The sequence below is a fragment of the Tupaia chinensis genome, unplaced genomic scaffold, assembly GCF_000334495.1.
Source record: "Tupaia chinensis unplaced genomic scaffold, TupChi_1.0 Scaffold147500_2, whole genome shotgun sequence".
In the NCBI taxonomy this organism is placed as follows: Eukaryota; Metazoa; Chordata; class Mammalia; order Scandentia; family Tupaiidae; genus Tupaia; species Tupaia belangeri.
In genome coordinates this window covers 659,913-660,242 of record NW_006207352.1, presented here as the reverse complement: position 1 = coordinate 660,242, position 330 = coordinate 659,913, and the positions used below count along the sequence as shown (strand labels likewise).

Sequence of the window (330 nt, the reverse complement as noted above, 5' to 3'; positions counted from 1 at the left end):
ATCGCAGTCTGTGACGACAGGGAACGGACGGAGCAGGGCGAGCGCCTGTGAGAGACCGACGTCACGGATGACGCCGAAACCACACGGGCACAGAGGGGCTGCCTCTGCCCTGCGGCCTTGCCCACGCAACGCTGACCTCGCGGCGCACCGAGTTCTCTGCTTCCAGGATTTCTCTAGTTAGCTGGCCACCACCCACCTCGGGACGAGGGCTCTTTCCTGGCTCCAAAAATAAACAGGAACGAGATGAGACCAAGCGGCCGAGCTCACGCTGGACGGGCCACCTGTGCAGCCCGTGGGCACTCGGACAGACGGCGCTCCGGGCGGCTCCCC

The 330-nt window shown here is 65.5% G+C and overlaps 1 protein-coding gene across 1 annotated transcript in view; it reads right to left on the bottom strand.

Annotated features, from left to right (window-relative positions):
• EEFSEC (eukaryotic elongation factor, selenocysteine-tRNA specific) overlaps positions 1 to 330 on the bottom strand; it is a 172,290-nt gene that overhangs the window by 82,053 nt on the left and 89,907 nt on the right. The gene's annotated exons all lie outside the window — the stretch shown is intronic.